A 10,154-nucleotide genomic window follows, 5' to 3' on the forward strand; every position below is an offset into this window, starting at 1 on the left:
AACCAAACAAAATATCTGTCCGTTTGCCGACTGCTTTAGTCTTTGGTCTTTAACGTTTAATTTTTGGCTCTGGAGAGCCACGGCACCGCGGAAAGCAGCAGCCCGTACCACCGAGGCCCGCGGTGCCGCGTCTAGGGAACATGGTAATGTGATGAGTATACACGTGCAAGATGACGACGACATGGGTTGTTGGTATTGGGGAGGGTGGCAGTCCCATTTGCAGAAGTCCAGACTTCGTGGAGGCGGGTTGGGCGGGTGAGCAGCGAGCTATGAGGATCTTGCACGCCGTTCGATCAGTGCATGAAGGAGCACCAGGAACATAATGGCGCTATTGCTCACTGGGGTCCGCTGGGGTCAAAGAATCATGCTCCAAGGAGGTAGTCCAGCCGAAGTAGAAGCTGCCGCCTCCGAGGAACCGAGGCCTAGTGCTCAGATTGAGACACCGCCGTCGCCCGGTGTGTCATCCTCTCAACGTCGTCGTCGTCATCTCGCGTAGAAAAATCGAGCCCGCCGGCTTAGACAAGGCAGCACCTGTTCCCACCGTTCAGGGGCCGTGAAAGGATTGCGGCCAGCGATTTCTCGAAGCAGCCAGAGGTTCTTGACCACCGTGAAACGTTTTCTGGGGGACGCCTTTTCAAACAAAGTCTGCGCAGCTTCTTAGTGCAGCGAGGTTCATAACGGTCAAGCGCGCTCCCAAGCATGATTTCAAATAGCGAGCACCCACCTTTCCAGAAAAGCACCATCTAGTGAACCTTCACTGAGAGTGGAACGTACTTCTCAAAATGGCGACGATAGCGGAGCTGACGCTCCACGCTCAAATCCCAGAGCGGGTCGCGCATGCGCGATGGCGACTCCGCTTGCCATAGAGCGGAGCGAGAAACCGAAAACGGTCTACTAAAACTCTCTAATGTCAGGCTGGGTATAAATTGTTCTCTGATATAGGGACATACGGTTCAGCGGTTGTAACGGGCTTTCGCAATAAATCTTACCAAGAAGGAATCAAATGTAAACATTTTCGACGGACATCCGTCTGGTTAGGAATGATTAATAAATCTTCAACTTAGAAACTCTAACCAAGCTTTATTAAAAAGCAAAAATCCCGACGTTTCGGAACCAACTCGGTCCCTTGATCACGGGTGACTGTTTTTGTCCCGCGGAACGGCCTGCCCACGAACCCGAACACCCCCGGGTGTTTTCCGGATTATCCCTCTTAACCCCGAAACGTAGCTGCTGGGAAGGGTCCCCGTCGACCGGTTTATGTTGCCACGTGTGCATTGAATGTGCCACGACTCCAACAGGAGGCGCCTCCGCCAGTTTTTCTCCGTTCCGAGGATGGAGCTGTTGTCAAGGTCGATGGAGTGGTTCGTCTTCTCGACGTGTTCGGCCAGCGCGCTTCCCTCCACATTTTTCTTCGCGATGTCGTAGCGGTGGCGCCGCAGGCGCTCTGGATAGTTTTTCGTTTCCCCAACGTACGACGCGGGGCAGTCACCACAGGGAATTTTATAAACCAGTCCCTGTGCCCTCTCCCTCGGGGGGCGATCCTTTGGCAGGGGGAGAAGGCCGCCGATGGTCGAGACTGGCTTGTGTGATACCGCTATGCCGTACTGTCGCAGTACTCGGGCGAGAACCTCGCTTGTGCCCTTGATGTAGGGTACACACACGCGGGTGGAGGGAGGGGGGGCGTCTTGGGTTGAAGGGGTGCGTCGAATTTTTTTGATCGTGCTTTTTACAAATCCAGCTGGGTAGCCATTCTTCCGCAGGTCTTGTTTTATCGTTTCGATCTCTTTTCGAAGGGTCTCCTCTGATGTGCAGACCGTGATCGCCCGTCTGACGAGTGCCGAAGCCACGGAAGACTTATGTGTCCTAGGGTGGCTTGAGGAAAAGTCCAGGTATCGGCCTGTGTGTGTCGGCTTCCTATACACACGGAAGTCCAGGTGGCCGGACTTTCTCACTGCACAGACGTCTAGGAAAGGGAGACAGCCATCTGATTCGTGCTCAATCGTGAATTGAATCCCTGGCTCGATGGAGTTGAGATGTGTGTGGAGACGGTCGATCTCACTGGTCTTTACAACACAAAAGCAGTCATCTACATACCGCAGGAAACACACGGGTGCTGGGGAGAAAGTGTCCAGGGCTTTTCTCTCGATCGCCTCCATTACAAGGTTTGCCACAGTTACGGAGACCGCAGCACCCATAGCCGTACCACTGGTTTGTCTGTAGAAGCGGCCAGCAAAAGAAAAATAAGTGCTGGATAGGCAGAATTCCAGTAGACGGCAAATCTCGTCCACCTCAAGGCACGTTCTTTCGGAGAGTTTCGTGTCAGACGAGAGGGCCTCCCGCGTCACAGACACTGCGAGAGGCACAGGCACACTTGTGAAAAGCGACACGACGTCGAAGGAGACAAGGCTCTCGTCGTCCCGCAGTTCGAGGCCCGATGTGAGCTCGATGAAGTGTCCAGAATTTTGGACGTACGTGTCGGTCTTCCCGGTTAAAGGCGACAGCAGTCGGTGGAGATAGTTGGACAACGCACGTAACGGAGACGTGGTGAAATCCACTATGGGTCGGAGGGGACATCTGGCTTGTGCACCTTCGGCAGGCCATAAAAGGCCGGCGCTGAACCGTTCCGGCAAATGAGACCCAAGTAAAGGCCTCGGGACTCGGGATACCCATCAAAAATCGTAGAGAGCATTTTGTTTAGACTTGCCTGAATCTTGGCAGTCGGGTCCTTTGGCAGAATCATGTATGCGTCGGTGTTGAGAAGCTGAAGCGCCTTCTCATCGTAGTCCGCGCGGTCGAGTAGCACGGTTGCGTTCCCCTTGTCGGCAGGGAGGACGACGATGCTCTTGTCTTCTCTCAAGTTCTGAATGGCTGCTTTCTCTTCCGGCGTGTAATTTAACTGCTCCCGTTGGTGCGCCTTGGACAGCACGCCGATGGCCTTGAGGCGAGCTTCTTCACGGATGCAGGGGTCTAACTCACGCAGGCCATATTCGACAGCAGCTGCCATCGAAGCAATAGGCGGCGTTGTTGTGGTTAGGTTGAACTTCTTTCCCTTTGCCAGAACACGCGTCTCGGTCTCAGAGAGCACTCTCGAAGACAGATTCTTCACGAACCTCTTGTTGGTCTCTTGGGAGACGGCGGGACGCAATTGGAGAGATACGAGCTTCTTCTGGTGGTCCGAACTCCTTCTCTCAGCGGCCGACGTGGCAGCAGATCTGGCAAAGTCGTCGATGGCAGGAAAATGCTCCGGAGCACGGTATTCCAGCTGTCTCCGCAAAAAGAAGAGATCCAAGTCCCTTTTCCTGAGAGTTTCCCGGCATTCTTGAATCCTGGAGTCGAGCAGACGACGTTCGGCCTGTTCGACGATCCTGTGACCCTCGGTGCTGTGGACCAGGCGCTTCAGGCGGAGACTCTTCGGGATTAGCCGCAGTTCCTTGCAAGTCTTGTTGAACGTGAGGTGGGTTTTGACGGTAGAGATGGAGTTGTAGAGGTGAACATATCGCTTGGCAAGCCGCACCACCACAGGACCGTAGTCATTGCAAAGAGACTTAAATGTAAACATTTTCGACGGACATCCGTCTGGTTAGGAATGATTAATAAATCTTCAACTTAGAAACTCTAACCAAGCTTTATTAAAAAGCAAAAATCCCGACGTTTCGGAACCAACTCGGTCCCTTGATCACGGGTGACTGTTTTTGTCCCGCGGAACGGCCTGCCCACGAACCCGAACACCCCCGGGTGTTTTCCGGATTATCCCTCTTAACCCCGAAACGTAGCTGCTGGGAAGGGTCCCCGTCGACCGGTTTATGTTGCCACGTGTGCATTGAATGTGCCACGACTCCAACAGGAGGCGCCTCCGCCAGTTTTTCTCCTTTCCGAGGATGGAGCTGTTGTCAAGGTCGATGGAGTGGTTCGTCTTCTCGACGTGTTCGGCCAGCGCGCTTCCCTCCACATTTTTCTTCGCGATGTCGTAGCGGTGGCGCCGCAGGCGCTCTGGATAGTTTTTCGTTTCCCCAACGTACGACGCGTTGGGGAACCTCGCTTGTGCCCTTGATGTAGGGTACACACACGCGGGTGTACCCTACATCAAGTAGGGTACACACACGCGTGTGTGTGTACCCTACATCAAGTAGGGTACACACACGCGTGTGTGTACCCTACATCAAGGGCACAAGCGAGGTTCTCGCCCGAGTACTGCGACAGTACGGCATAGCGGTATCACACAAGCCAGTCTCGACCATCGGCGGCCTTCTCCCCCTGCCAAAGGATCGCCCCCCGAGGGAGAGGGCACAGGGACTGGTTTATAAAATTCCCTGCGGTGACTGCCCCGCGTCGTACGTTGGGGAAACGAAAAACTATCCAGAGCGCCTGCGGCGCCACCGCTACGACATCGCGAAGAAAAATGTGGAGGGAAGCGCGCTGGCCGAACACGTCGAGGAGACGAACCACTCCATCGACCTTGACAACAGCTCCATCCTCGGAACGGAGAAAAACTGGTGGAGGCGCCTCCTGTTGGAGTCGTGGCACATTCAATGCACACGTGGCAACATAAACCGGTCGACGGAGACCCTTCCCAGCAGCTACGTTTCGGGGTTAAGAGGGATAATCCGGAAAACACCCGGGGGTGTTCGGGTTCGTGGGCAGGCCGTTCCGCGGGACAAAAACAGTCACCCGTGATCAAGGGACCGAGTTGGTTCCGAAACGTCGGGATTTTTGCTTTTTAATAAAGCTTGGTTAGAGTTTCTAAGTTGAAGATTTATTAATCATTCCTAACCAGACGGATGTCCGTCGAAAATGTTTACATTTAAGTCTCTTTGCAATGACTACGGTCCTGTGGTGGTGCGGCTTGCCAAGCGATATGTTCACCTCTACAACTCCATCTCTACCGTCAAAACCCACCTCACGTTCAACAAGACTTGCAAGGAACTGCGGCTAATCCCGAAGAGTCTCCGCCTGAAGCGCCTGGTCCACAGCACCGAGGGTCACAGGATCGTCGAACAGGCCGAACGTCGTCTGCTCGACTCCAGGATTCAAGAATGCCGGGAAACTCTCAGGAAAAGGGACTTGGATCTCTTCTTTTTGCGGAGACAGCTGGAATACCGTGCTCCGGAGCATTTTCCTGCCATCGACGACTTTGCCAGATCTGCTGCCACGTCGGCCGCTGAGAGAAGGAGTTCGGACCACCAGAAGAAGCTCGTATCTCTCCAATTGCGTCCCGCCGTCTCCCAAGAGACCAACAAGAGGTTCGTGAAGAATCTGTCTTCGAGAGTGCTCTCTGAGACCGAGACGCGTGTTCTGGCAAAGGGAAAGAAGTTCAACCTAACCACAACAACGCCGCCTATTGCTTCGATGGCAGCTGCTGTCGAATATGGCCTGCGTGAGTTAGACCCCTGCATCCGTGAAGAAGCTCGCCTCAAGGCCATCGGCGTGCTGTCCAAGGCGCACCAACGGGAGCAGTTAAATTACACGCCGGAAGAGAAAGCAGCCATTCAGAACTTGAGAGAAGACAAGAGCATCGTCGTCCTCCCTGCCGACAAGGGGAACGCAACCGTGCTACTCGACCGCGCGGACTACGATGAGAAGGCGCTTCAGCTTCTCAACACCGACGCATACATGATTCTGCCAAAGGACCCGACTGCCAAGATTCAGGCAAGTCTAAACAAAATGCTCTCTACGATTTTTGATGGGTATCCCGAGTCCTAAGGCCTTTACTTGGGTCTCATTTGCCGGAACGGTTCAGCGCCGGCCTTTTATGGCCTGCCGAAGGTGCACAAGCCAGATGTCCCCCTCCGACCCATAGTGGATTTCACCACGTCTCCGTTACGTGCGTTGTCCAACCATCTCCACCGACTGCTGTCGCCTTTAACCGGGAAGACCGACACGTACGTCCAAAATTCTGGACACTTCATCGAGCTGACATCGGGCCTCGAACTGCGGGACGACGAGAGCCTTGTCTCCTTCGACGTCGTGTCGCTTTTCACAAGTGTGCCTGTGCCTCTCGCAGTGTCTGTGACGCGGGAGGCCCTCTCGTCTGACACGAAACTCTCCGAAAGAACGTGCCTTGAGGTGGACGAGATTTGCCGTCTACTGGAATTCTGCCTATCCAGCACTTATTTTTCTTTTGCTGGCCGCTTCTACAGACAAACCAGTGGTACGGCTATGGGTGCTGCGGTCTCCGTAACTGTGGCAAACCTTGTAATGGAGGCGATCGAGAGAAAAGCCCTGGACACTTTCTCCCCAGCACCCGTGTGTTTCCTGCGGTATGTAGATGACTGCTTTTGTGTTGTAAAGACCAGTGAGATCGACCGTCTCCACACACATCTCAACTCCATCGAGCCAGCGATTCAATTCACGATTGAGCACGAATCAGATGGCTGTCTCCCTTTCCTAGACGTCTGTGCAGTGAGAAAGTCCGGCCACCTGGACTTCCGTGTGTATAGGAAGCCGACACACACAGGCCGATACCTGGACTTTTCCTCAAGCCACCCTAGGACACATAAGTCTTCCGTGGCTTCGGCACTCGTCAGACGGGCGATCACGGTCTGCACATCAGAGGAGACCCTTCGAAAAGAGATCGAAACGATAAAACAAGACCTGCGGAAGAATGGCTACCCAGCTGGATTTGTAAAAAGCACGATCAAAAAAATTCGACGCACCCCTTCAACCCAAGACGCCCCCCCTCCCTCCACCCGCGTGTGTGTACCCTACATCAAGGGCACAAGCGAGGTTCTCGCCCGAGTACTGCGACAGTACGGCATAGCGGTATCACACAAGCCAGTCTCGACCATCGGCGGCCTTCTCCCCCTGCCAAAGGATCGCCCCCCGAGGGAGAGGGCACAGGGACTGGTTTATAAAATTCCCTGCGGTGACTGCCCCGCGTCGTACGTTGGGGAAACGAAAAACTATCCAGAGCGCCTGCGGCGCCACCGCTACGACATCGCGAAGAAAAATGTGGAGGGAAGCGCGCTGGCCGAACACGTCGAGAAGACGAACCACTCCATCGACCTTGACAACAGCTCCATCCTCGGAACGGAGAAAAACTGGCGGAGGCGCCTCCTGTTGGAGTCGTGGCACATTCAATGCACACGTGGCAACATAAACCGGTCGACGGGGACCCTTCCCAGCAGCTACGTTTCGGGGTTAAGAGGGATAATCCGGAAAACACCCGGGGGTGTTCGGGTTCGTGGGCAGGCCGTTCCGCGGGACAAAAACAGTCACCCGTGATCAAGGGACCGAGTTGGTTCCGAAACGTCGGGATTTTTGCTTTTTAATAAAGCTTGGTTAGAGTTTCTAAGTTGAAGATTTATTAAGAAGGAATCAAATGTTGATTGACGTGTCAATATTCTATCAATGAAAATTTCCTCTGCAGGAATGCACGCTCAGTAGACTCAACCAGTGGAAGCGGGCGTCAAGTAAACTGCTTCGCGATTTAGGGTACTTACCTCACCATTTTAATGACGACTAAAATAACGTCACGAAATATTCTGTTTTACGGGGTCCGGAAGATGTTGTAAAGGTGGTTACATTATAGTTCCCGGAAAACAAACGCCGTTGCAATATTTTCGGAGGTACCGACACTCATAATGTTGTAAGTACAGCTTAGGAAAACCATCAGAAGAAATAGGAAGACGTTTATTTGCATTGAAGACGCTATGAATGAACGGCGTTTAGCGACGGCAAGTTATGAGCGTTCGGGAATTTATAAGTTGACGTGATTGCTAACTATGGACATGCGAACAATGAAGACCAGTTTTGTCGGGAGATGGTGTTGCGGTGATGACCTGATATCGGACGACTCATGGCAGACGAACAAGCAAGTTTCTTCTCAGCGAATGGTAAGTGTCTAGTGTCAAGCACAATACGTGGCTTCCGACGTTGTCGACGTTTCGAACACTTACCGCTTTCGACAAAAGTCCTGGCACATGGGCTAACTTTGTGGAAAGACTCGAAGTCTTCCTTGAGTCCAACGCCATCATGAACAGTAACTGAAAACGATCCACTATTCAGTCGGTGGGTGGCGAAACGTATCCGCATCTACAGAGTCATGGGCGATGCGTGCTCTAAGTGGCTGGAAATTTACACGATGCCTGCCACGACGTCACGTCATTGACGTTGTGCGGTCTGTTTTACCTACTTTTGCCCTACCGAAATGACTTTTCTCTAATAACGCGCAAAATTTTGCTTCAAATAAAATAAACAAGTTTTTGAAGAAAAAAAACCGGCATGAGGCATCACATTAGTGCACCATACCATCCTGCAACTAACGGGCAAGCAGAACAGATGATGTGCGAAACGAAAAAAAGCCCTTTTGAAGCTTACGGAAGAAGCAGTTCAGTGAAGAATCGCCAGGTTCTTGTTCCGGCAGCACGCGACGGTCTCATCTTACACGGAGAAAACCCCCGCCGAAGCAATATTCGGCGGACGAAAAGCCACACCCCTCGATATCATAATACTGTGGCCTACCCTATTGAAAATATTTCCATACTCGGCATACTGGGCCAGTATCAAACTGGATTATTGGACGGGCAAACTGGGAATACTGGTAGTGGTTTTACTGGGCATACTGGGCCAGTATCAAACTGGATTATTGGACGGGTATACTGGATGCACTGGAAATACTGGATATACTGGGCATATGATAAAACCAGCCATACTGGTCACACAGGTACACCGGTTTCACTGGTGAAAACGGTACAACTCGTACCTGAGACCAGTACAGCCAGCTTCACCACACTGAAAACTCAGGCTACAAACTATCACAACGATTTTATTTGCATAGAAATTTTAACCACTCCTTTAGTGGTTTTAACAATAAAAAATGGTAAATCCAAGGCTGAATAACTAACTGAAAATAGTCAGCCAAGAACCAAGTGTCTCGTATATTGAAGGCACCATGGTGCCTTCAATATACGAGACACTAACTAGAAAGAAAAGACTGACTAGACAATAAAAACATTCAGCGTGTGGCGCAACATAAAGTCCTAAGGAAAACACAGTTTCACCTTCCATCCCAGCACAGGGGGGAGGGGGGGGGGGGGCTATGAGTCACCCCAGGCAATCCAGCGCTGGGAGGGTACCACGTGATGTTCTGGTTGGGCAGAGATCAAGGAAACATGGCGCTCTCTCAACGGTGGATTGGCTGGGGTGGCTGGTAGCATCCGCTGCGCTTGGAGAGGAGGTGAAACTAAGTATAAAAGAGAATTTAAAAAAAAACAAAAAAACATTCATGGTGCGGTCAAATATGCTCGAGGCACCATACTGTCGGTCAAATATGCCCGAGTAAAGATTAAAAAAGTCCGACTATACAAGAAAAACAAAAAAACATTGCATGGTTCCTCTACTATGCCTGAGGCACTAAAGAAGATAAAAGAAAGTCTAAATACTAGACATGACTCAACATGGGCTGGAAACTGGACTCTCCCAACTGTGGGTTTGCTGGAATGGACGTAGCGTCCGCCACACTTTGACAGAAGGTGAAACCAAATATAAAAAAGAATTAAAAAAAAACATTCAGGGTGTGGTGCAACGCCTGTCTGTCAAATATACCCGAGGCACCACACTGTAAAGATTAAAGTTTAACTACACAAGAACGAAAAAAACCATTGCATGGTGCTTTCAATATATTCGAGACACTAAACAAGATAAAAGAATGTGACTAGACAATAAACACATTCAACGTGTGGCGCGACATAAAGCCCTGTAGTTAGCACATTGTTTCACCTTCCGTCCGAGCGCAGCGGAGGCTACAAGCCACCGCAGCCAATCCAGCGTCCGGATGGTATCACGTAATGTTCTGGTTGGGCGGAATTCAAGGAAACGTGACACTCTCTCAACGGTGGGTTGGCTGAGATGGCTGGTATCATCCGCTGCGCTTGGAGAGAAGGTGAAACCAAGTATAAAAGAGAATTTAAAAAAAAACATTCATGGTGCGGTCAAATATGCTCGAGGCACCATACTGTCGGTCAAATATGCCCGAGTAAGGATTAAAAACGTCCGACTAGACAAACACTAAAAATACTATTGAATGGTTATTTCAATATACCCAACACACTAAACAAGACAAAAGAAAGTGACTAGACAATAAAAACATTTGTGTGGAGCAACATAAACCCCTAAAGCCTTCCATTCGAGCGCAGCGGAGGCTATGAGCCACACCA

Source organism: Ixodes scapularis, unplaced genomic scaffold (assembly GCF_016920785.2).
Source record: "Ixodes scapularis isolate PalLabHiFi unplaced genomic scaffold, ASM1692078v2 PGA_scaffold0__279_contigs__length_252992795, whole genome shotgun sequence".
Taxonomy (NCBI): domain Eukaryota; kingdom Metazoa; phylum Arthropoda; class Arachnida; order Ixodida; family Ixodidae; genus Ixodes; species Ixodes scapularis.